The sequence below is a fragment of the Elephas maximus genome, chromosome 7 (assembly GCF_024166365.1).
Source record: "Elephas maximus indicus isolate mEleMax1 chromosome 7, mEleMax1 primary haplotype, whole genome shotgun sequence".
NCBI classification, from domain to species: domain Eukaryota; kingdom Metazoa; phylum Chordata; class Mammalia; order Proboscidea; family Elephantidae; genus Elephas; species Elephas maximus.
This window is the reverse complement of record NC_064825.1, coordinates 60,503,816-60,529,992: the sequence shown is the minus strand read 5'-3', so window position 1 is coordinate 60,529,992 and position 26,177 is coordinate 60,503,816. Positions and strand designations below refer to the sequence as shown.

Sequence of the window (26,177 nt, the reverse complement as noted above, 5' to 3'; positions counted from 1 at the left end):
GTGGGTGAGGAGTTCCTTCCTGGGGTTACTGAATCCAGGCTCCCGTGAGAAGCTCGACATCCCAGCCCAAAGGCCTGGCAGTGGACTGGCCCTGGCCCCCAGAGCCCTGGCGCCTGAAAGACTTCGCTTTCTTGGACCAAGCGGCAGGAATGGATGGAAGCATGCAGTCCCCCTGAGCGCTCTCTAGCGGCTTGGCGCTGCCTCTAGGGCCACCTTGGGCATGCTGCAACCTAGGGGTACCTCCGCCCGAGATCCACTGGCTTTTGAGTTTCCCTTAGCTGAACTGGCTTAGCTAGCGCTTTGGCGGGGCAGAGAATCTGGTAGGAGCGCGGCTAGCTCTGGGTGGCAATGGAAAGGGTTAGAGTGAAGCCATGGGGCCCAGAAGGGGAAGGAGAAGGGGCCCTGGGACAGACGGCCTTTCTAGCGCCCTGCGGCGCCCCGCCCCTCTCCTCAGGCGAGTGAGCGCGCGGCTGGCACACTCCTCCAGTGGCAGAGGTCAACAGGCCCGTCCCCACCCCAACTGGAGTGGGGCGCGGTGCCTGGAGTTGCGTGCGAAGGGTCCGAGGGTCACGCAACTGGCGGGCCCAGCGCGGGTCCTGGCACCGTCACGCGAGGGGGGAGGGCAGTTCGGGGTGGGTTTCTTAAAAGGCCAGTCTCTCGCGGGCGGTGGGGTGGAGGGAGATCAGCCGCCGAGCCAGAGCTCCAAGGCCTGGCAGGAGTGCTGTGGCTGAGCCGTTGGATGCGGGAAGAGGGCGATGCAAAGGGCCCAGGCATGCAGTGAAGGTGGGCTCCTGGTTGCAGGTGGGCCCCTGGGTGTCCACATTTTTGGTCCACGCCTGTGGCAGGACACGCAGCCTCACACTGCCCGCACGCCTGGCTGGCTGCCTCGCACGCTGTCACTCCCTCTGACAGTTTCATTTTGGGCGGTCTGCAACCCCCTGGACTCCCCTAGTTATGCCACAGCTCTGGTACATGTATCCTATTGACAATGTTAAACTTTACCTGAGCCCTACTTTGGACGTGTTACCAGGAGGGACTAGGCCCTGGTGAAGGACATCATACTTGGCAAAGTAGAAAACCAAAACCCATTGCTGTGGAGTCAATTCTGTCTCATAGTGACCCTATAAGACAGAGTAGAACTGCTCCATAGGGTTTCCAAGGAGCATCTGGTGGATTCAAACTGCTGACCTCTGGTAAGCAGCCACTCTTTAACCACTGTGCCACCAGGGCTTCTGGTAAAGTAGAGGGTCAGCGAAAAAGAGGAAGACCTTCGACAAGATATATTGACCCAGTGGCTCCGACAATGGACTGAAAGGTAGTAACAATTGTGAGGATGCCAGGACCTGGCAGTATTTCCTTCCGTTGTACCTAGGGTTACTATGAGTTGGAACCGACTCCAAGGCACCTAACACCAACATAAAATACACTTCCTTTCTGCCTGACCTTTGAGATGCTCTCAGATTTTTGTCAAGGACATTCTCCCTGTTGTAAGATTCCCTTCCCCTTATTGCAACAATCCTTTCAAATAAAGTTTCTCCTTACATAAAGCTGGGTTTGTTTTTGACGATAGAGGTGATCAAAATGTTTCTTAATTTCTCTTTTCCCCCAGATTTGTAGCTTTGATTTTTTAACAGTAATCGTGTCAAATACATATTTGTGTTCTTAGCCCATCATACTCTCCCTGTGTCTCTGACTCTGCTCCCTGTGCCTATTTTCATCAATTTCTGTTCCTATTTTAGCCTCTGGGTCTGTTGTTTTCTCTCTCTGTCTATGCCATTTCCCTCCTTCTTCTTCACTTACCTGTCTCCTTGAGACCAAGCTCCTGTCTCCAGGTTGCTCCCGAGGGACCTGGATATAGAGTAGGTTCCTTCCCTGAGTCCAGCAGGCTGGTGACTTACAGCTCCAGCCCAGGCTGTGTCCGCCTGTGTGGCAGAAGGACCTGAATGTATGCTTGGGTCAGAATGTGAAAAACTGGTTTCAGTTTTGTTTTTACTTTTTTTTTTTTTTTCATTTTAAAGAAATCTTGGTAATTAAAAGGAAACGAGTATATTTTTATTGTGATTCCTGGGCTTCAAAATTACTGCAAATAAAAAATAAATATTGGTCTTGTGTGTGTATGTGTCTGTGTTTGCATGTGTGTGTAAGAGAGACAGACGGAGACTATGTACGTATACACCTATATTCATTGAGAAACAGTTTTAATTCTGCTGGGATCCAGATTTCCGTGGGTGCATTGCTCTCAAATGTCCTTTTGAACCTTGAACCATGAAGAAACTGGTTTCTGAAATCACCTTTGAATTAAACAAAAAAAAAAATAAGGATCTAGATAAATCAGCAAAAACCATTTTACCTTAGGCATTGTGCTCCTTTAAAACAATTATGTATGTGCAGTTTCAACTACAGAAACTCCAAAGGTCAGAGTAGAGGTGTGTTTTAGGGTAAATCAGTAATTATTTAATTGTTTTTCAAAACAATGTTGCTTGATATCCTTCCTGATCACAGATTGTCAGTTCTTTTCTGTCTCTTTTTCTGTGGCAATGTTGATAAGATGGGTTATAAGAGCCATTGGAGGCTCTTATCTTTGAAACATTTTTGACTTCTGTAGTCAAAATGCTACCCCAATTTGCAAATCATATATTCAATAAACTTTAATCAATTTCTATTATTGGCTTAATATGCTTTTTGTTTTAACATCGTGGTGGGGGTGGGGTGATCTCAGGAAGGACAAAGCACTTGGCAGAAACTGGAGAGGGAAACATGAAAACAATTCTAGAGACTACACATGGGAGACATCAGGGTTGTCTTCCTCAGGGGTAGTGCTTTAACTTCCCTTTCTCAGCTCACCCAGGACAAAGAAGCATGTTCTGGTGCAAATGAAATCTGTTAGTTTTTCTTTCCAGTAAAAGACCTTTTTCATAGAATTAGTTTCAAGACTTGAAGCTCTGCTTTTCTTTTCTTTTTTTTTTAATATAATAGTTTGTTTCAAAACTAAGGTACATCAGTTGGTCTCAACCTACCTAGATCAAAGGAGAATGAAGAACACCAAGGACACTAGGTAGTTATGAGCCCAAGGGACAGAAAAGGCCACATAAACCAGAGACTACATCAGCCTGAGACCAGAAGAACTAGATGGAGCCCGGCTACAACCAATGACTGCCCTGACAGGGAACACAACAGAGAACCCCTGAGGGAACAGGAGAGCAGTGGGAGCAGACTCCAAATTCTCATAAAAACACCAGCCTTAATGGTCTGACTGAGACTAGAAGGACCCTTGTGGTCATGGCCCCCAGACCTTCTGTTGGCCCAGGACAGGGAACCATTCCCAAAGCCAACTCTTCAGATAGAGATTGGACTTGACAATGGGTTGGAGAGGGATGCCGGCGAGGAGTAAGCTTCTTGGATCAGGTGGACACTTGAGACTATGTTGACATCTCCTGCCTGAAGGGGGGATGAGAGCGTAGAGGGGGTTTGAAGCTGACAAAATGGACAGGAAAAGAGAGAGTGGAGGGAGGGAGCGGGCTGTCTCCTTAGGGGGAGAGCAATCGGGAGTATGTAGCAAGGTGTATATAAGTTTTTGTGTGAGAGACTGACTTGATTTGTAAACTTTCACTTAAAGCACAATAAAAATTAAAAAATTAAAAAAAAAACTAAGATTCCAACATTGTATTAGCTGATTTGGACGATTCAGCACTAAAACAGCCTAAACTCTTATTTAAAAGTGTGTTGTGCGAAGATCTATAAAAGCATACTCTGTGTTTATGGTGAGAGACAGAATTTCACTGCTCTTTCATCATTTCTGTTAGAACTTTTTTGTAATGTTATTTCTGACAGTTTTCTTTTAAATCTAAATCCAGTGTAAGGCATTTTATTTTGTTATTATCTTTCTACAAAATATAATTTAAGATTGCCTTTTTTTTTTTTTACAGAACAGTAGCCCGTCCCATTGTTATTTTTCTAGGTCAAATTTTATTGTCATTGTTATGTGTCATCAATGCCTCATAGGGTTTCCTAGGCTGTAATCTTTATGGGAGCATATCTCCAGCTCTTTCTGTTGCGATGCAGCTGGTGGGTTTGAACCACCAACCTTTTGGTTAGCAGCTGAGTGCATAGCTATTGGGCCACCAGGGCTCCTTTTATTTTCATATACACACACATTCTTCCAGGTGAACTTCATACTTGTTAGTCAAGTCCCTTTAGAAACCCTACACCACTCTGTCTATGTCCTCCCTCCCACTCCCAGCACAGCTGCGAAGCTCCACTTGCGGGGATCTACACTGAGCCCTTTTCTTGCTGCATTCCCCTAGCGCTCATTCTACACTTTATAGTGCTCTTGTCTCATGGTGCTGTATTGTAATTGTCTCCCAACCCCCAAAACCTCAAACATCCCAACTGCCAAGGCTCATTCTGCCTATAGGCGTGTTCTATCTTTGTTGTTGTTGATGTTAGGTACCCTTGAGTCAATTTTCGACTTATAGCGCCTCCATGCCACAGAGTAGAACTTCCCAATGGGGTTTCCTAGGCTGTAATCTTTACAGAACCAGATTACCAGATTTTTCCTCCATGGAGGTGCTGGGTAGCTTCAAACCGCCAACCTTTGGTTAGCAGCTGAGTGCTTCTGTCTTATTCATCTTTATATCTCTACTTCCTGTCACCCAAAACCCAAAACCGAGCCCTCTCAGTTGATTCTGACTCATAGCAACTCTGTAGGGCAGAGTAGAACTGCCCCAGAGCATTTCCAAACCTGTAAATCTTCATGAAAGCAGACTGTACATCTTTCTCCAGTGGAGTGGGCAATGGGTTCAAACTGCCAATCTTTCGGCTACCTGCCCAGTGCTTAACTACTGTGCCAAGATGATCAAGAAATGTGATGACTGACTACAGTTTTAGCATATCTGTCTGAGCTAGTTTCCTCAGGTGTATGTGGGGTTAAGGAGCCCTGGTGGTGCTAGGCTGCTAACTGAAAGGTCAGCAGTTCAAACTCAAAAGCCACTCTGTGGGAGAAAGATGTGGCAGTCTGCTTCAACTGCTTCCATGAAGATTTACAGCCTTGAAAACACTATGGGGCAATTCTACTCTGTCCTATTGAGTCAAAATGAGTTGGAATTAACTCGATGGTAATGGGTTTTAGTCTTTATTATGTGGGGATATTTATAAGCAGTTCATTAAATTGACATGAAACATAAAGTTGACGTAGTGGGGCTGGCATAGTGTCTTACTGATAAATTAGAATTGTTATCCTTTTTCCTTAGAGTTAGGAGCATAGGTGTTTTCTAATGAGCAAGAGTTTTAATGTCAGTCAGAGATAAGCTTGAGTCCAGGATCCAATAGTCACTAGTTTTATTACTTAGGGATACTGCTTTCCCTGCCCAAGGGAAAGTCTTGGGAGCTGGAAGACTGACCTAAGTGATGGGAGGCACCTGAATGATGGAATGAATTTGTTTGTGGCATTAATACTACCTACCTCAGATAATGACATTAAAGACAAAGTGAGATGACGTAGGTTAATCTATACCAGTGCTTGGCCTAAAATAGATACTCAAATATGAATGCTTTTCTCCACAGCACATAATTGGCTTGAAGATCAAATCCAGGAATAACGAGAGACACCAGGGAGGATCTCTCCAGCTCCTGTGTTCCTGCAAATGTTTAATTTGAACCTCCATATGAGAGCCACGACCTTAAAGTGCTTAGAGAGAATTTTTTGCACTCTCGTGCTGTGCCTTGCATTATTGTCTCTCTGTTGCTATGCTGAATCCTGAGATGTTACAGTCTGTGTCTGATCCACCTCAGTTTCCCTCACAGTGTGAGCACGTTGCCTGTATATGGTAAAAGCTCATTGAACTTGTATAAATTAATGAAATAGGAAAAGCATGCCCAGGGCCTCAAAATCAAATTCACAAGCAAGTTTATTCCATCACACAGCCTCCTTCTGTTTCCCAGGTCAACCCCCGATACTGAGAGCACACTTTCAGTTTTGCTTTTCATTCTCATCTCAGAAATGTTTATTTACATATATTTTGAAAAAAAAATATTTTAAACAGGAATGTTTGCTAAAGGATTAATGAATGCTCTTTGGAAGCTGTTATCTGTATGCTTTTGACTTTTTCTTTTCTTTTTCTGCCAGCTTTCTAACTTAAGCTTCATATGAAAAATTCTAGCCTTTTTTCTGACTAAACTGAGGGAAAAGAATTCACTCAGACGTCCCCAGGGATGGCTGGAGACGGCCCAGTGACCCAGGGCCTGCCAAGGGCTGGTACTAAGGTGAGGCTGGAGAGGTGCCTGGACTTGTAAGGAATCTGACAATGAGTGTTTCTAAAATTTTGCACCCTAGGTTCCTTGAGGCCAGAAGAAGTAGGTGGTGCCTGGCTATAACTACCAACAGTTCTGACTAGGGACATAGTAGATGGTCCTGGATAGAAGGTGAAAACAATGTAGAACACAACTCAAATTCCTAAAAAGGACAAACTTACTGGACTGGTATGGACTAGGGGAACCCCGAAGCTATCACCCTGGGGTACCCTTTAAACTTGGAACTCAAACCACTTTCAGAAGTCATCTATCAGCCAAAAGACAGAATGGCTCAGAAAGCAAATAATATCACCCATGAGTAACTATGCTCCTCTAAAGAATCATTTCAATGAGACCTAACAGTCTACATTTACACTAGACAAAAGATAAGAAGGTAAGGGGGGACAAGGACACTAGATTAATGGAAACAGAACAATCAGAATGGAAATAATGAAAATGCTGACACATTGTGAAAGTGTAATCAGTGTCACTGAATAATATGTATAGAAATAGTTACCTGAGAACCTAATTTGCTAAATAAATCTTTTCCAGAATCACAATGAAATGTTTTTTAAAATATCCAATTTACAACAATAATAACAAAATGACAAAGCATGCCAAGAAACAAGAAATTATGTTATATTCACAGGCAAAATTAACAGGAACTTTCTCTGAGGAAGCACAGACAGTGTTACTAGGCTTTAAGTCTACTGTCTTAAATATATACTCAAAGAGCTGAAAGAAATCACGGACAAAGAGTTAAAGGCAACCAGGAGAATGATGCCTCAACAAATAAGAATATTGATAGAGACAGGAATTATAAAAAGGAGACAAAAAGAAATTCTGGAGCTAAAAAGTACAATAACTGAAATGAAGACTTAACTAGAGTATTTCAACTGCAGATTTAAGCAGGCAGAAGAAATAATTAGCAAACTTGAAGATAGGTCAACTGAAATTATTTACTCTGAGGAGTAGTAAGAAAAATGAACAGAACCTGAGACACGAGTGGTACACCATCAAACCTACCAGCAAAAATGTAATGGGACTTCCAGGGGAGAGGAAAGAAAGGCACATAAAAGAATATCTGAAGAAATAATGGCCAGAAACTTCCAAAATTTGTTAATAAACATAGATCTACATGTTTTGAGTTGAATTCTGTCACCCAAAAAAATATGTTAAAGTTCTAATCCCTGAACAGGTGAATGTGACTCTGTTTGGAAATAGAGGTTTCTTTGCAATGTTAATGAGGTCATACCGGAGTTGGGTGGGTCCTAAACCTAATCACTTCTGAGTGCTGTCTTACAAAGTGGAGAACAAAGAGAGACACACATACTAGGGAAAGACAGATGTCATATGAAGTTCAAACTATGAGCCCAGGATCACCAAAGATTACCGACAGCTGTGAGACACTGAGGAGCCCTGGTGGTACAGTGGTTAAGAGCTCGACTGCTGACCAAAAAAAAGGTTAATAGTTCAAATCCATCAGCCACTCCTTGGAAACCCTATGGGGCAGCTCTACTCAGTCCTATAGGGCCACTATGAGTTGGAATCAACTCAATGGCAATGGGCTTGGTTTGGTATTGGACATTGAAAGAGACAAGCAAATACCCTTGCCTAGAGCTGATGCCCTGATTTGAACTCCTAGCCTTTAAAAGTTGTGAGACAATAAATTTCTGTTCTTTAAAGCCACTGATTTGTGACATTTTGTTACAGTAGCACTAGGAACTAAGTCTTTCCAACAAATAGTGCTGGAGCAACTGGATATCCATGTAGAAGAACAATAAACATTCATCCTTACTTCACACCATACTCAAAATAATTCAAAACAGATTATAGGCCTAAATGTGAAAGCCTAAAACTATACAACATCTAGAAGAAATTATAGTTGAAAATTTTTGTGACCTCACAAAAGTCCCTAAATAGGACACTAAAGACATGAACCATAAAAGAAAATTTTGTAAACCTCTCTTAATCAAAATAAAAATTTTTGCTCTTTTTAAACACCCCTTATAACAATTAAGCAACAAACAAAAGAATGGAAGAAAATACTTGCAATGTGTACAACTGATAAAGGATTGGTATTCAGATTATATCAACAGTCTTACAACTCAATACATCAAAGAATGCAGTTAAAAATGGGCAAAAAATTATCACTGAGCAATTTGTGTAGAAATTCTTAAATAGGAACCTAATATGCTGTGTAAACTTTCACCCGAAATGCAATAAAATATTATTTAAAAAATGGTTAATATGCCAATTTTTATGCTATGTATATTTTATCACAATTAAAATATATATAAGTGGTTATTATCAGGAAATTTATTAATAAAAATATTCTCCTAGGGAAAAAATCGGCAAAAAGTAAACAGACATTCTATATAGAATGGCCAACAAGCACATGAAAAGACGGTCAACATCAGTAGTTATAAGGGAAATGCAAACTAAAACTACAATGAAATACCACTACACACCATCTAGAATGACTAAAATTCAAAAGGCTGACAATATCAATTGTTGGGGAGGATGTAGAATAACTAGAACTCTCATACACTGCTGTTGGGAACCACTTTAGAAAGTCATTTGGCAGTGCCTTAAGATGTTAAACATACACCTAGCTACAACAATGGGTAATGGGCAAGCATACAACTCAGCCATTCCACTTCTAGATATCTAACCCACCCACTGTCCCTGAGTCGATTCTGACTCCTAGCAACCCTGTGGGAGAGGGTAGAACTGCGCCATTGCAATGCCAAGGCTGTGAATCTTTACAGAAGCAGACTATGCCATCTTTCTCATGGGGAGTGGCTGGTGGGTTCGAATTGCTGACCTTTAGCTTAGCAGCTGAGTGCTTTAACCTCTGTGCCACCAGAGTTCCTTTAAGTATGTACCCAAGACAACCAAAAATATATGTCCACACAAAGATTTCTATGTGAACGTTCAGAGTGACTATTTTTCTTAATGGCCCCAAGCTGGAAACAACTCAAATGTCCATCAGTACGTAAATGGACAAACAAAATACAGTACATCTATACAATGAAATACTATTCAGCAAGACAAAGGACTAAAGTATACATTCAACAACATGGGTGAATTCCAAAGTATGCTGAGTGAAGGCAGCTGGCAACAAAATAGTACATATTGTATTATTCCATTTATATAAGATGCAAACTAATTGAGAGTAACAGACAGGTTCCCCAGATACAAGAAAGGGATGGACTGCAGGAAGCCCTAGGAATCTTTTGGAATGATTCCATGGTTTTGTATCTTGATCGTGGGAATGGCTTCATGGGTATATACAATTGGCAAAGTTCATCAAATTGTATACCTTAAATGAATGCATTTTACTGTGACAAATTATTTCTCAATAAAGTTGATATTAAAATAACAAAAGGTCTGACTTTAATTTTAAGCCAGAATCAAGGAAGTCACCTGATACAGTCAGCTATGGGGATCTTTTCAGTGAGAGAACATATGAAAAACCCACTGCCATTGAGTAGGATCCTATAGGACAGGCTGGAGCTGCCCCACAGGGTTTCCAGGACTGTAACCTTTATGGAAACCAACTGCCACATTTTTCTCCTGCAGATTGGTGGGTTTGAACCAGTCAGCAGCCAAGTGCTTAACCTCTGAGACAACAAGGCTCCTTCAGAGTAGCTGTCCAGAATTAGATGACATTCCTGAGATTAGTTTACCTGCATATTCTTATTTATTTTTTGATCAGTGAGGCTTCTGGAACTTTACCTCAAGTATTCTGAAGGAACTTAGCAGAAGCCTTTTTCCCTTCCTAGGTTTTTACATTTTGTCTTTGTGCTTCTAGTGATTAGCAGTGAATCCCTTGAAGGATAAGCCAGTATTTTAAGAATAGAAAGGAACTAATCTGGGATCCAGTTTAGTTGATGGGTGGTGGTGGGGAGCTGAGGAAACTGAAGAAGAAAGGTGAATCCCTAGGAGCCTGAAGAAATGAAGGCAGCCCAGGGGCCAGCCTGGCACAGAGATGTGGTCTTCACAAGCAGGGGCCCACAAGCAGGTGGGAACTAAATAAGTCTGTCCTAAATTGTACTAACCGTCTGCCTTGCAAACCTTTTCATTCCTTTTCTCAGCACACTCATAGTATTCCCATCTTCCAGGTGTTTCAGGCTCCAAAGAGAGTCCTTCGGCTCCCTTTTCTCCCCACAATCAGATACCTTTATAATTTCACATCTAATTTATACACACTTATTGGTTTCCTCCTAAGTGCCAGGCACTCTGCTAGTTAATGGGGTTTGAGAGATAGATAATAAGAGAAGGTGTGAGAGGATTCCATGGTTCCACAATTGTGAATCAGTGTGGAGAGGAGCTAGGAGGGGGGAAAGCCCAATCAAAGCATGAGTTGGAGCTCTTCTCATTTTTGGTGACCCTACTTTCTAATTCTAGAGAATGTAGAAGCCATCCAGTCAGACCTTTCTCACCTTCCAACATCTCCACCTTCATATTTAATACCTGTACTATATCCATCCTTGTCTTCTTCCTTCTTGTCCCGGACAAAGAGGTGTACCTACTCCTTTTCAATATTAACTCTCTGCCCTCTGTATCCTGCTCCTGTCCACCTCCCTTAGGTCTTGTTTTCAGTATCTTGAGTCTATCTTACTTTCCTGGTGGCTTTACTTTAGACAAGAGAAGACCAAATTTTTCCTATTCTAATTAAATTCTAGATAAATTCCTTTTTAAGTTTTTGCCTTTGTTGTATTCCCTGTATAACTAGATATCTCAAAAAGGTGTTTGAAACTTAGCACATCTGGTTAAACAAACGTTTGTTGATGAAATGAATTAATGAATGCATAGTATCCACTTCGCAATATGTAGTCTTACGTCTGCTCCCATCTTTTTTTAGAACAGTTCTCTCTATACCTGATATTCACATTCTAATCACCAAGTCAGAGGACCTCTCCTCAGTATTTCCATCATACTCATTCTAGGACCTTCTCTTTGCTGACTGTCTCTTCTTTCTTGTACTGACTGTGGCAATGTATCCTTAAGTGAACCTGACAGAACAAGTACCACAGATTAGAGGTTTAGCAAAGATATGATAAAGATCCCAGTATTTATTCCATACATATTTATTGAGGGTTTTCAGTGTGCTGGGAAGTGTTCTAGCTGCTGTGGATTGACAAATGAATAAAACAGACCAGATCCCTGCTCTTAAAGTATATATATACTAGTGGGGGGAGGCAGATCTTGAACATGGAAATATATGAATAAGCAAAATAATTTCAGTTTGTTTTAAGTGTTAATAAAGAAACAAACAGTTCATGGGATGGAGAATAACTTGAAGGCACTTCAGATTGTACGTTAGAGAATGCCTCTTTGAGGAGTTGTAACTCTGATAGTATTCATGGGATGCTTTAGGCTCTTCTTGTGTTTCCCAACCTTTTCTTGTTTTTATCAAATTTTGCTTTGCCTCTTAGTTTCTGTCTACTATCCTAAAAAAAAAAAAAAATGGTTGATGCAATCTCTGGTTTATGTGGCCCTTTCTGTCTGTTGGACTAATATTTTCCGTGTGTCTTTGCTATTCCTCATTCTCCTTTGGTCCAGGTGGTTTGGGACCAATTGATGGAACTTCGATGGCTACTTGTTAGCTTTTAAGACCCCAGATGCCACTCACCAAAGTAGGATGCAGAACATTTTCTAAATAACCTTTGTCATGCCAATTGACCTAGATGTCCCCTGAAATCATGGTCCCCAGACTCCCACCCCTGCTACTCTGTCCCTCGAAGTGTTTGGTTGTATTCAGGAAACTTCTTACCTTTTGGTTTAGTCCAGTTGTGCCAACTTCCCTTGTATTGTGTGCTGTCCTTCCCTTCACCTAATTCTTATCTACTATTTTTTTTATCTAGTTAGTGGGAAACCCTGGTGGCATAGTGGTTAAATGCTACAGCTGCTAACCAAGAGGTCGGCAGTTTGAATCCACCAGGCGCTCCTTGGAAACTCTAGGGGGCAGTTCTAGTCTGTCCTACAGGGTTGCTATGAGTTGGAATCGACTCGACGGCAGCGGGTTTGGGTTTTTTTGGTATCTAGTTAGTGAATATCTCTCTTCCTCCCTCCCCACCCTCGTAACCATCAAAGATTGTTTTCTTCTGTGTTCAAACGTTTTCCGAAGTTCTTGTAATAATGGTCTAATACAGTATTTGTCCTTTTGCAACTGACTAATTTCACTCAGCAAAGTGACTTCCAGATTCATCGATGTTATGGGATGTTTCACAGATTCATCCTTGTTCTTTATCGTTGCTTAGTACTGCATTGTGTGAATATACCATAATTTGTTTATGCATTCATCCATTGATGGGCACCTAGGTTGTTTCCATCTTTTTGCTATTGTGAACAGTGCTGCAATGGACATGCGTGTATCTATTTGTGTGAGGGCTCTTATTTCTCGAGGATATATCGCAAAGAGTGGGACTGCTGGATCGTATGGTCCTTCTATTTCTAGCTTTTCAAGGAAGCCCCAAATCAGTTTCCAAAGTGGTAGTACCATTTTCCATGCCCACCAGCAATATATAAGTGTTCCAGTCTCTCCACAACCTCTCTAGCATTTATTATTTTGTGTTTTTTTGGGTTAATGGTAGCCTTGTTGGGGTGAGATAGCCTACTTTTCAATGGCTGGTATCTTAGAAGTAGATTTCCAGGCCTTTCTTCCATGGTGCCTCTGGGTGGACTCAAATCTCCAACCTTTTGGTTAGCAGCTCAGAGTGTTAACGGTTTGCATCATCCAGGGACCCTATTTATCTGACTGCTCTGTATGAGTAGCTCTTGACTATGTTCTCTCTTGCCCTCTAGTGGTCCAAATTTTAAATTGCATCCTGAAACCCAAATTTAAACCATCCACTTTCTTGTTTACAAGGCTTTGAAAACTGCATTGGTTTATGGTACATTCATAATTACTTAGCCTTGGCATTCAAGGCCCCTCATAATCTGGCAACAGTTCATCTCCCCAGTGCCTTTCACAACTACTGCTTTTCCTTTTTCTACCATCCACCTCACTCTCTCCCTTTGGCATCCACACTCGTCCATCTTCCCTCAACCTCAAGGAGTTTCTTGGTTCTGTATATTATATACCCACCTTCTCGGCCTGGGGCTCTATACTCCTGATCCTGCTCAAGTGTCTTCATTTTTATGAAACCTTCCATTAGTCTTTCAGGTCTAGTAATTTTCTGTGCTTCCAATAGCACCTTCTATCACAGTGGCGGAAACCCTGGTGGCGTAGTGGTTAAGTGCTACGGCTGCTAACCAAGAGTTCGGCAGTTAGAATCCGCCAGGCGCTCCTTGGAAACTCTGTGGGGGCAGTTCTACTCTGTCGTATAGGGTCGCTATACGTCGCAATCGACTCGACGGCAGTGGGTTTGGTTTTTATGGTTTTATTACAGCGGCATCACTAGGGTTGCTGTCACCCCTCCCCCTCTGCCTACGGACCTTCTCTCTTATCAGACCCCACAGAATCCTTAGTAATGTTTTTGTGTACTAACGTAAATCTTAATTCCCTGGCGGTACAAGTGCCTCCTTACCCTGTAAACCCACAGCACAGGCGGGGCTGGTGGATGACGAGGTCCTTCCTGGGGTCACTGAGTCCAGGCTCGGGTGAGAAGCTCGACAGCAGGAAGGCCAGAGGCACCAGTGGACTAGCCCTGACTCCCAGAGCCCGGGCGCCTGACAGGCCTTTGCTCTTCTGGACCAAGGGCTGGGAATGGGTGGCGGCACGCAGTCTCCCCGAGCGCTCTCTAGGGGTTCGGCACCGCCTCTAGGGCCACCTTAGGCTCCGCCCCAGATCCACCGCCCCAGATCCCTTAGCTGCACAGGCTTAGCTAGCGCTTTGGCGGGGCAGAGAGTAGGCAGGTGCGCGGCGAGCTCCGGGTGGCAATGGAAAGGCTTAGAGTGAAGCCATGGGGCCCAGAAGGGGAAGAAGAGGGGGCCCGGGGAGAGAGGGCCCTTCCAGCGACCTGCGGCACCCCGCCCCCTCTCTTCTTAGGCGAGCGAGCGTGCGGCTGGCACATCCCTCCAGTGGCAGAGGTCATGCGGCCCGTCCCCACCCCAGTCGGAGTGGGGCGAGGTGCCTGGAGTTGCGTGCGAAGGGTCCGAGGGTCACCCAACTGGCGGGTCCTGGCGCCATCACGCGAGGGAGGAGGGCAGTCCGGGGTGGGGTTCTTAAAAGTCCAGTCTCTCGCGGGCCGTGGGGTGGAGGGAGATCAGCCGCTGAGCCAGTGCTCTAAGGCCTGGCAGGAGCGCTGTGGCTGAGCTGTTGGATGGGGGAAGAGGGCGGTACAAAGGGCCCAGGCATGGGTGTGGAGGTGGACTCCTGGTTGCAGGTGGGCCCCTGGGTGTCCACATTTTTGGTCCACGCCTGTGGCAGGACACGCAGCCTCACACTGCCCCGCACGCCTGGCTGGCTGCCTCGCACGCTGTCACTCCCTCTGACAGTGTCCTTTGGTGCAGTCTGCAACCCTTCCTCTCCCTCCCAGGACTCGCCTAGTTATGCCATAGCTCTTTTACAAGTATCTTACTGACAATGTTAGACTTTATCTGATCCCTACTTTGGAGATGTTATCAGTCAGGCTAGTCCATGGAAAAGCACATCATACTTGGTAAGGCAGAAAACCAAAACCCGTTGTCGCGGAGTCCATTCCGACTCATAGTGACCCTGTAGGACAGAGTAGAACTGCTCCATAGGGTTTCCAGGGAGCATCTGGTGGATTCAATCGGCTGACCTTCAGGTTAGCAGGCAATCTCTTTAACGACTGCGCCGCCAGGGCTTCTGGTAAAGTAGAGGGTCAGTGAAAAGGAGGAGAACCCTCAAGAAGATGTATTGACACAGTGGCTACAACAATGGACTCAAAGATAGCAACAATTGTGAGGATGCACAAGACTGGGGAGTGTTTCCTTCCATTGTACCTCGGCTCGGGGTCACTGTGAGTGGGAACCGACTCCAAGGCACCTAACAGCAACAGAAAATGAAGACTTTTCTGCCTGATATTTGAAATGCTTTCAAATTTTTGTCAAGAACATTCTCCCTGTTGTAAGATTCCCTTCCCCTTATTGCAACATCCTTTCAAATAAAGTTTCTCCTTACATAAAGCTGGGTTTGTTTTTGACAATACAAATGATCAAAATGTTTCTTAATTTCTCTTTTCCCCCAGACTTGTAGCTTTGATTTTTGAACAGTAATCGTGTCAAATACATATTTGTGTTCTTAGCATGTCATACTCTCCCTGTGCCTCTGACTCTGCTCCCTGTGCCTATTTTCATCAATTTCTGTTCCTATTTTAGCCTCTGGGTCTGTTGTTTTATCTCTCTGTGTGTGCCATTTCCTTCTTTTTTTTTTTTTTTTCACTTACCTGTCTCCTTGAGACCAAGCTCCTGTCTTCAGGTTGCTCCAGAGAAACCTGGATGTAGATTCCTTCCCTGAGTCCAGCAGGCTGGTGACTCACAGCTCTAGCCCAGGCTGTGTCTGCCTGTGTGGCAGAAGGACCTGAATGTATGCTTGGGTCAGGATGTGAAAAACTGGTTTCGGTTTTGTTTTTACTTTTTTTTTTCCTTTTAAAGGAATCTCAGTGATTAAAATGAAACCTGTGTATTTTTATTGTGGTCCTGGGCTTTAAAATTACTGCAAATAGAAAACAAATACTGGTCTTGTGTGTGTATGTGTCTGAGTTTGTGTGTGTGTATGTAAGAGAGAGACAAAGAGACAGGGACTATGTGTGTATATACCTGTGGAGAGCAGGTTAGCTGAAAGCAAATGTAGAAGTAAACAACATGTGAAGAAAGGAGATAAAGAAGATGATGCAACCTAAACCAAAAAAACCCAGTGCCGTTGAGTCGAATCCAACTCATAGAGACCCTAGCCCCCCCTCCCAGTGCCGTCAAGTTGATTCCAACTCATAGCTACCTAGAGGACAGAGTAGAACTGCCCCCTAGAGCTTCCAAGGAGCGCCTGGTGGTTTCGATCTGCCAAGCCTTTGGTTAGCAGCCATAGCACTTAACCACTACGCCACCAGGGTTTCTATTATAGAGACCCTATAGAGAAGAAAAACAACCTTATCAACAGAAGACACTGAGACCAACTAAGTCATAAACAAGGACTTATCAACACCAACCAAACGGGCTCGAAGAGCTCCAAACAGTATAAAGAAGGGACATGAAGACTCAACTTTGCTCAGAGTCATAACCAGAGCCAAATCAGTCATACGTTGTGGACTGGGAAGCAATGGGCTGTGGCAGCTTGCCCAGGCTTACTCCCAAGTCCTAGAGACATTGCCTATCTCGGTCATACACTGAGGACTAGGGTCCTGGAGGTTGGGAAGCAGTGAGCTGCAGCAGCTCACCTGGGCTTACTCTCGACCTTCCTCCTAGTTTAAAACACATTCTAGCTGCTCTGTTATCTCGGTCATACATTGAGGGTCAAGACTCAGTGAGCTAGGCAGCCGTGGGCTGTGGCAGCTCATCAGGGCCTACTCTTAGTTCACTCCCGATCCTATACATGTTCCTTCAGCCATACAGTGAGAGCTAAGGGATAATAAGCCCTCGTGCTCAAGAGATGTGATAGAGATCCACGAGAGATTCTCGGGGATCGAGGTTGATTTGACATTCGAACCATCGATGATGGCATGGTCAAGCGTTGGCCTGAACCAGAAAATAACAACACTCAAACACCACCCTCATTTGCCCTTAGCTTGCTTGCTTTCCCTGGTGAATTGAGATCTCTGGAGTCCAGGGTAGCCAAGAACTTATGTGCCTATAATATTGATAATTAATAAAGACATTGTGGAAAGACACAAATCATTTGGAGTAGTCATTGCGACCCCCTCCTCATGACAATACCTATATTCATTGAGACAGTTTTAGTTCTGCTGGAATCCAGATTTCTGTGAGTCCATGCTCTCAAATGTTCTTTTGAAACTTGAGCCATGAAGAAACTGGTTTCTAAAAGTCAACTTTGAATTAAACAAAGGGTCTAGATAAACCAGCAAAGACCATTTCGCCTTAGGCATCGTGCTCTTTTAAAAGAATTACGTATGTGCAGTTTCAACTACAGAACTCCAAAGGTCAAACTAGAGGTGTGTTTGAAGGTAAATCAGCAATTATTTTAATTGTTCTTTAAGACATGCTGTTTGGTCCACGCCTGTGGCAGGACACGCAGCCTCACACTGCCCCGCACGCCTGGCTGGCTGCCTCGCACGCTGTCACTCCCTCTGACAGTGTCCTTTGGTGCAGTCTGCAACCCTTCCTCTCCCTCCCAGGACTCGCCTAGTTATGCCATAGCTCTTTTACAAGTATCTTACTGACAATGTTAGACTTTATCTGATCCCTACTTTGGAGATGTTATCAGTCAGGCTAGTCCATGGAAAAGCACATCATACTTGGTAAGGCAGAAAACCAAAACCCGTTGTCGCGGAGTCCATTCCGACTCGTTCACTAAAATTATAAAGACAGCCATTCTGTTTTCAAATTATGAGCTCATGAGTCCATTCATTTTTCTTGTGTGGATTCAGTTCAGGTGTCCAGGTAGGTGATCATCAGGTGTGTGGTACAGGCTCTGTCCTACAATCTTAGAGGGAAAGTAGAGATTAGTGTAGGTACCAGTATCTCATTGCAATAGGAGGTCACACTCTCAACAAGGCAGGGGGCTGGGAACCACCCTCCAAGTGTCTCTGAGGAAAGTACATCCCTGTTTCCTAAAATGTACAGGTGGGTGAGTTCTGCAGATGGACCATGGGCACCCAATGCTTTTGATTGTAAGGACTAGGAGGTACCAGTTATCCTTGGACCTCTATCATAGGTGGTTGGGTGACCTGAGTGGAGCCACCAGTCCATAGGCCTGTGATGTGGGTGGGTGACGACTTTGTTTAATAGGCAAAACGGTGTCAAATATCAAACACAGGCCTCTCCACCGCACAGCTGAAAGAGTTGCAGTCTGCCAGCAAAGGCCTATTCTCCTGAAACAGGCCCACACATGTCCATGCAGAGGGGAAAGATATTCAAAGTCCACGAACCATTTATGCCTGGACAGGAGCTACTTCTGTCCTTAGCTGCCTAGGTTAGTGCAGCTGGCAAATCATCTTTTCCCCCTGTTGTGAATTTATTTCTTCTCCAAGGCCAGGAGCATGGCTCAGGACACTCAAATGGGCCTATCTCAGGCCCAGCGATATGAACAGCCACTGAAGCTGCCTTGGGGCCTGGAGGTACAGTAAAATATACGCAGGTACTTAGCTTCTGCCAGGAAGGCCATTCTTCTCTGGTTCTGGAGGTGTGAGTAGGGTGTGTGGCTGGCTGTTTCTCCCTGAGGAAACCACAGCTGAACACTACCACCACCCCACCACAGGCACTCCCAGAAATGGTGCCTGAGGGATCCCAGTGATTCAGGTCCAGCAACTCCTCTCTGCTTCTAAACCATCTTTCCCTTTCCCTTCCACAAAGTCCATTTTCTATCTTTGCCTTTGATGTTCAGGGCTTTAGCTTGTCATGAATATAATTGTTTTACTTGATTTTTGGGGTGTTTGTTGTAAGACGGATTGCCAGAAGTATCTGGCTATTTTGCCATCTTGGCCCTGCCTCCACAAAAACAAGATTTAAAATTTTTTTTTTTAATTTTTATGTATGCACAAGGTTATTCACTGCAGGGCTGTTGGTATTAGCAAAAGACTGAAAACAACACGAATGTCCTTCTAGATGAGACTGGTTGAAAAACTATGACATACTGACACAGCTGCACATTGCGTAATTATATTATAGGAAAAAAGAATTGAATTCCTGTACACCAATAAAGAGGATGATGAAAAGGAAATCAGGAGAACAATACCATTTATAATAGCCCCTAAAATACTTAGAAAAAATCTAACCAGGGATGTAAAAAACCTATGCAAGGAAAACTATAAAACACTCCTGCAAGAAACCAAAAGAGATCTACATAAATGGAAAATATACCATGCTCATCGATAGGTAGACTCAACATTGTGAAAATGGCAATTCTACTCAAAGCAATTTACAAATACAATGCAATCCCAATCTTAATACCAACAACATCCTTTAAACTGATGGAAAAACTGATCATTAACTTTACATGGAAAGGGAAGAGGCCCCAGATAAGGAAAGCACTATTGAAGAAGAATAAACTAGGAAGACTTGCACTACCTGACCTACTATATAGCTACAGTAGTCAAAACAGCCTGGTACTGGTACGATGACAACCACATTGACCAAAGAAACAGAATTGAGAACCCAGGTTTAAATCTACCCATGGTCCCCTGATCTTGGACAAGGGCCCAAAGTCCATCAAATGGGGAAAAGACAGTCTTTTTAACCAATGGTGCTGGCAAAACTGGATGTCCATCTGCAAAAAGATGAAATGGGACCTGTAACTCACACCATGCACAAAAACTAACTCAAAGTGTATCAAAAACCTAAATATAAAATCAAAAACCATAAAAATCATGGAAGAAAAAATAGGATCAATGCTAGAGGCCTTAACACACGATATTACCAGGATACAAACCCTAAGTAACAACACGCAATCTCTAGAAGATAACCTAGATACCTGGGATCTTTTAAAAAGTAAACACCTATGCTCATCAAAATATTCACCAAAAGATTAAAAAGAGAAACTACAGACTGGGAAAAAATTTTTTGGCTATTTCAAATCCTACAAAGGTCTAATCTCTAAAATCTACAGGAAAATCCAACACCTCCACAACAAAAATACAAGTAATGCAATTAAAAAACAGGCAAAGGAAATGAACAGACACTTCACCAAAGAAGACATTCAAATAGCCAACAGACACATGAGGAAATGCACACAATTACTAGGCATCAGAGAAATGCAAATCAAAACCACAATGAGATACCATCATTACTGGCACAAATTAAAAAAAAAAAAAAACAGAAAATAACAAATGTTGAAGAGGCTGTGGGGAGACTGGAACACTTATGCACTGCTAGTGGAAGTGCAAAATGATACAATCATTTCGGAAAACGATATTGCGCTTCCTCAAAAAGGTAGAAATAGAAATACATATAATTCAACAATAGAAACACATATAATCCAACAATCCCACCCCTAGAGAAATAAGAGCCGTCACACAAATAGACATATGCACACCCAAGTTCATTGCAGCATTGTTCACAATAGCGAAAAGATGGAAACAACCTAGATGCACATGAACAGATGAATAGATAAACTGTGGTACATACATACAATGGAGTACTATGCAATGATAAAGAACAATGATGAATCCGTGAAGCATCTCACAGCATGGATGAATCTGGAGGGCATTATGCTGGGTGAAATAAGTCAATCACAAAAGGACAAATATTGTCTGAGACCACTGCTATAAAAAGTCATGAAAAGGTTTACACACAAAAAGAAACAATCTTCAACGGCTATGACGGAGGGGAGGGGTGGGAATAGACAACAGATAAGTGGTAACTTTGGTGAAGGGTATGACGGTACACAATACTGGAAAAGCCAGCACTATTTGTATAAGGCAAAATCATGGAAGCTCCAAGGACACATGCAAACTCCCTGAGGGACCGAATTGCTAGGCTGAGGGCTGTGGGGACCATGGTCTCGGAAAACATCTAGCTCAATTGGCATAACATAGTTTATAAAGAAAATGTTCTACATTCTACCTTGGTGAGTAGTGACTGGGGTCTTAAAAGCTTGTGAGCAGCCATCTAAGATACTCAACTGGTCTCACTCATCCCTTCAGGAGCAAGGGAGAATGAAGAAAACTAAAGACACAAGGAAAAGATTAGTCCAAAGGACTAACAGACCACAACTACCCCAGCCTCCACCAGACTGAGTCCAGTATAACTAGATGGTGCCTGGCTACCACCACTGATTGCTCTGACAGCAATCACAACAAAGGGTCCTGAACAGAGCTGGAGAAAAATGTAGAACAAAATTCTAACTCACAAAAAAAGACCAGATTTACTGGTCTGACTGAGACTGGAGAAACCCAGAGAGCATGGCCTCCAGACACCCTTTTAGCTCATTAATGAAGCCACCCCTGAGGTTCACCCTTCATCCAAAGATTAGACAGGCCCATAAAATGAAATGAAACTAAAGCGGAACAAGGACTAGAAAATAGGAGGGGAAAGGAAAGCTGGTTATAGGGAACCCAAGGTCTAGAAGGGGGAGTGTTGACAACTCATGGGGTTGTTAACCAATGTCATGAAACAGTATGTGTCCTGTTTAATGAGAAGCTAGTTTGTTCTGTAAAGCTTCATCTAAAGTACAATAAAAAAAAAAAAAGTAACAAAAAAAAATCTGAATCCAATATGGCAAAATGTTAATTTGTGTAATCCCTGGGTGTTTGGTACATGACTGTCAATTATATAATTCGTTATACTTTTGCATATGTTTCCATAATGTCATCATATAAATATTTAAAATTATTAAATGTAGTAATGCATTAAAAGTCTCTAGCTTGGTGACTAACAAAAACTAAACAAAAAACACAGATCTCTGGGTCCTACTCCCTTACCGAGAAAAAGAAAGAGCCGAAGGATATTTTTTTACACTACTATTTCATGATCACTGTCCATATAAGGTAGAAAAGAAGTGCATACGGTGTGCTACTATTTGTCTAAGGGGTAGGAAATAATATAAAATATATGAATCTGCTTATAATATTTAATAGAAATACAAACCAGAAGATTTTTAGAAGTCGTTAATTACAATATTCTTATAAGAATAGAACGGAGGGGACAGGATGGAAGCTAGATGTCTTTGAATATGCCTTATTTTTCATATTTGTTTTTGAACCATGTAAACGTTTTATACAATTACAAAATAATTAAGTTCTTAAAAGGAACATCTGAAAGACAAAAATGAAATAAATAAACCTAAATGTGTGTCCAGATGATTGCATGCGCACTCAGGTAAGAACTTTCCAAGTGATTTTAAAACCAAAAAATTCTAACTGTACATCCCTAGTAGATAGGAAATACCAAAGGACAAAAAGAATCACGAACATTGATTAGACGAGTTTCAGTGATCATATTATTGGTAGCCTTCTCAGTAGTGTTAGTCTGTGTGTATAAAAAAAAAAAAATTTTTTTTTTTTGTGTATAAAAACATGTTATTCTGTGTGTATAGGAAGTGGAATAAAACAAATCAGTAATTTTCTAACAGTCTAATTCTGTCATTTCTGAAGTCCTTGACAACCAAGATTCTCAGCATGGGAGAAAGGAGACATTTAAGGTTCGAAAAGAAATGTTAAATAAAAATTCTGAAATTCATGATTTCGCTGGATGTATCAATATGAACTCATCATGTAATTTAGCTTTATCTAGCTCTTGTCCATTAATAAGACCTAGGGATTCAGGCTCCTTGGAAATGGCTAGCTCCAGGTCTTCAGTAGGCAATGTACAAGATGCCTGGAACATCTTGTTATATAATATAAAAAAAATATTTTTAAAATCTTCCAATATGGAGTCACTGATGACTGCCCAGGGGCCAATTGAAGAGGCTCCCATTGGCCAAAATGAGATCATTTAAGCGTTACTAAGAATAAGAATAAGAACTGTACTGGAGTAATATGAGGTGTTTATGATTTCAAAATAATACTAAAACAAACAAAAAACTAAATGTTCAGCACTGGAAGATACTAAAAGACTGGGAAATAAAGGGAAAGGGTCAAATGACCAAGTGCTCCCTGTTACCCATAGCTTACCCATTGACTTGGCTTGACTAAACTTTAGTCAGGTTTCTCTCCTCTACGCAGGATGGCTCCCAAGCTTAACCAACATTAAATTGCACATCTTCCTTAACAGCTCATTCTGAAAATCTACCCACCACAGAAATCTTTCCTGTTAAACTGCCCTGAGTATGCTGCCTGCTCACCCCAACTTCCTGCCCTCCTCCCACACAAAGTTTCTGCTAGCACTGATTTTAAAAAATCCTTCTTCTGTTTCATTTTCAGACTCTTGCAGATCCTGAGGTCAGAACATTCTCCCTATTACAATACCAGCTTGAATAAAGTCTCTCCTTACCTAAATGCTGATTTATTTTTATTTGACTCAAGCATTTATCTGACTTTTCCTACATGAACTGTAAAACCTGGTAACTGAGAGGAAATTTCTATATATAGAAGACGATAAGCTAATAAAAAAAAAAAGAAAGAATTATAAAATTAGAATATTACCATTTCACAATCCCTAATGAACTAATGGAAACCCTGGTTGCATAGTGGTTAGGGGCTACAGCTGCTAACCAAGAGGTCAGCAGTTCAGATCTGCCAGGCGCTTCTTGGAAACTCTATGGGGCAGTTCTACTCTGTCCTGTAGGGTCGCTATGAATCAGAATCGACTCGATGACAGTGGGTTTGGTTTGGTTTTTAATGAATTAATGGAGCCCTGGTGGCGAAGTGGTTAAGAACTTAGCTGCTAACCAAAATATCTGCTGTTCTAATCCACCTTGGAAATCCTGTGGGGCAGCTCTACTCTGTCCTATAGTGTTGCTATGAGTTGAAATCAACTCAAGGGGAACAGATTTTTGATAAAGAATTAATAGATCTAGGTATTCAGCATCGATTGTTGTTCGGCAAGGAAAAAAAGACTATCAGATGAGATATTGTGTGTTTCTGAGAGAAGTACTAACAATTTACAGGAAATATGAATGACAGAAGAACATATTTTAAAAAAGGGTACTTCTACTTCTCAGAAGATGGTATAGATGTGCTTTTCCCTACTCTTCCCACTAAGTATAAATAAAAAAAAAAAAAAACCTGGACATTATGTGTAAAACAAATATAAGAAGACTCTGAAAGATGGAGAGAAGAAGGCAGGCTAGCTAGGGACTTTGGGACCCAAGGAATGACACTGCAATAAGTTCCCTGGGTTTTCTTTTTGATCACGACTTGGAACTGAAGAAGCCAGCAACCCAGAAATACCAATGAGTGGAGACAAAAAAAAAAAAAAACTCCTAAGAAAAGACTCTCTCTCCAGCCAAAGAACCAGGAAAGGGAAAGTCTAGCAAGACAGAAAACTTTTAGACAGTAACTGTACTTCTCCAACTGTAAACTTCAGAAAAAATTTGTGACCCCATCCCCCAACCCTGGGACAGCTGTGGTGGGGTGGAGAGCCTAAATTCCACCTTCTCAGGCTGTAATGAGGCGCCCCAAGCCCCTGGCTACAGTGGTGTCATAGAAGGTGGAGTGGGAAACAGGGACTAACATTGCTCCAGGAAATAAGGATCACACTCTTTCCTACCTAGCAGTCAGTGGAAACCTCGTGGGGTGCCTAGATTTCCACCCTCCACCTGGCAGTAATGAGGAATACTTCCCCCTCAATACTAGAGGGGTCTAATGGAGAGTTGACTTTCACCACCAAAATTACCCCACCTCAACAAGATGCCAATTGGGGCCACAAGGGAAACAGTAATGAGGCACCGTACACGCTGGGTATCAATGGAGGTGAAATAGAGTACATAAACTTTCATCCACACCTCACGGTAACAAGCAGATATCCCCTTAACTCATTGGAGCAGTGTCAGAGGAGGACTGCTAAAGCAAAAGGTTTAAATAAGATCCAGTATCTTTTAACATAATATCCAAAATGCCCAAGTTTCAACAGAAAACCACTCATCATGTCAAGAACCAAGAATACCTCAAACTTATGAGAAAGACAATCAACAGACAACTACCTCAAATGACAAGGATTTTGGAATAGTTTTGTGAGACTAGCTATTAAATAATAATTAAAAGATAAAATTGCCCATATTTTATGCTCTATTACACTTATTATAAACAAGAACACAAGCAATTAAAATTGTATGGTATTAGAGGAGAAAAAGGAAGAAGAATAGAAGAAGTCCAAAGGAAGCAATTAGAAAGACCCGATACAGAAAATTTGGTATAAAGTGAAGGTAGCACTTCAAATAAGTTCAGAGAGGGCCCGAGTTTAATAAATGTTACTGGAAAAAAACGATGGAATACCATTCAGAAAAAAAACAATTAGCTCATTACTACACACCATACAAAAAATAAAAATCAAAATGTACAAAAATCTCATAAAAGTGACAACTTTGTAATTTCTAACCTCTCAGTGATTAAAAAAAACCAAACTCAATAATATTAAGCACTATATTTACAGATCAGATTTTATATAAACCTTACCCTACATAAATCAAAAACAAAACAAAGCAAGACAATCAAAATTAAAGATACAACACAGAGGGAAAATATTTGGAATACATGTTAAAGACAAAAATTTTCTATCTTTAAAATATGAAGAGTTGACATGAATGTACAAGTCAATATGAAAAATACGGCCATCAAAAGTAAATGGCAAAAAATTAAAATGCATTTCCAGAAAGCTGAAATACAATATGTCAGTAAGTATATAAATGAAATCTAAATGTCATTAATATCCAAATAAACGTGAAGTGAAACTATTAAAACAAAGCTCACAAAGATTAAAACAAATAATGACAATTTTAGCCAGTATCTGCAGAAATGGAAACATTTATATACTGCTAGTAGAAATATAAATTAGTACACAGAAGGGCTATCTGGTGATTCTTTAAGGGCGTGACCTAACAATTCCATTTCCAAGAATTTATCCAAGTAAATATATAAATAGGTAAAAGGTAATTGTGTAAAAGCATTCATCATAGAATTGCACATCAAAAAGAAAATTTAGACATCAGATAAATGTCCATTAGTTGAAGGTTGCTAAAAAGAAAAATGGTCTATGATTCAATAAAATTTAAAGTAGACATTAAGAAGAATGAAGCAACTCCTCATATATCAACAAAGTACGATGTGAATATAAAAAAGTTATGCAATGTTATAGATAGGATGTTCCAATTTTGATAAAACTGAGAAAAAATTACTGTTTCCATGTTCATTTAATTATTCAAAAAA

At 41.8% G+C, this 26,177-nt stretch overlaps 2 protein-coding genes across 5 annotated transcripts in view; both read right to left on the bottom strand.

Moving 5' to 3' along the window:
• The window catches only part of LOC126079308 (interferon-induced very large GTPase 1-like), a 223,474-nt gene extending 221,539 nt beyond the window's left edge, over positions 1-1,935 (bottom strand). The window contains exon 1 of the mRNA XM_049890241.1: positions 1,801-1,935. The gene's annotated coding sequence lies outside the window, so the exon portion shown is untranslated. The remainder of the gene's footprint in view (positions 1-1,800) is intronic.
• The window catches only part of LOC126079306 (interferon-induced very large GTPase 1-like), a 101,354-nt gene extending 83,640 nt beyond the window's left edge, over positions 1-17,714 (bottom strand). For 2 of the 4 annotated variants that reach the window (XM_049890234.1, XM_049890235.1), the window contains exon 1: positions 15,651-17,714. The gene's annotated coding sequence lies outside the window, so the exon portion shown is untranslated. Of the gene's footprint in view, positions 1-2,181; positions 2,292-13,826; positions 14,555-15,650 lie in introns of those variants that run through there. The other 2 variants (XR_007518197.1, XR_007518198.1) reach the window with 2 other exon arrangements.
• Between the last annotated feature and the right edge of the window lie 8,463 nt (positions 17,715-26,177).